Genomic DNA, 803 nt, shown 5'->3' with positions numbered 1-803 from the left:
ATATTTTTGTCTCTGTGTTTTATGTACTTTGCAGTGGCCAATCAAATCCGTTCTATTTAAATAAAGTTGTATTTAATTGTCCTGTGCCTTTAACTCTGAACAATCCCTCAAAGCATTTTACATGACTCCTCCCACTGCTTCCATCAGGGGCTGTTGAGAGGAGTACTGAGGCCGGGTGCTGTGATGAATTCAGGAAGCCATGTACATCCCCCTGCAGGCTCCTCCCACCAGCCGTGATCTGCCCGCATTATATAGAGAACCTCAGAGACTCGGGAGCTGCATTGCAGGGATGGAGGAGTCCTCTGTATGGCCAATAAGGGACACGGGAGGGGCGGAGCCTCGCTTACACTGCCCTAAGTAACCTCCCAGGTGACCAATCACAGCGGAGCAAATATACAACACGCTGCAATCGTGGAGGAAGAGCAGTAAGAGCGCGCACGCCTCCGAGGGGATGACATCATCATTGTGCGCGCCTCCGAGGGGATGACATCATCATGTGCGCGCCTCCGAGGGGATGACATCATCATTGTGCGCGCCTCCGAGGGGATGACATCATCATGTGCGCGCCTCCGAGGGGATGACATCATCATTGTGCGCGCCTCCGAGGGGATGACATCATCGCGCGCGCGCTCCACGAAGGGGATGACGTTCCAGCCGTGGTCAGTGGGCGCGATGCTCTGACTCCTCCTCCAGGCCATATATGGGCGTCACCAGAAACGTGATATTAAACTTTAAAACTACGAAATGTAATTGGTGGGAAGTGTCCCCGCCTCCATCCCCTCCCCCCAACGTCCCCGCCTCCG

This window comes from Nanorana parkeri, unplaced genomic scaffold, assembly GCF_000935625.1.
Source record: "Nanorana parkeri isolate BGI_ZX_2015 unplaced genomic scaffold, ASM93562v1 scaffold3508, whole genome shotgun sequence".
Taxonomy (NCBI): Eukaryota; Metazoa; Chordata; class Amphibia; order Anura; family Dicroglossidae; genus Nanorana; species Nanorana parkeri.
Note: the sequence above shows the minus strand (reverse complement) of the source record.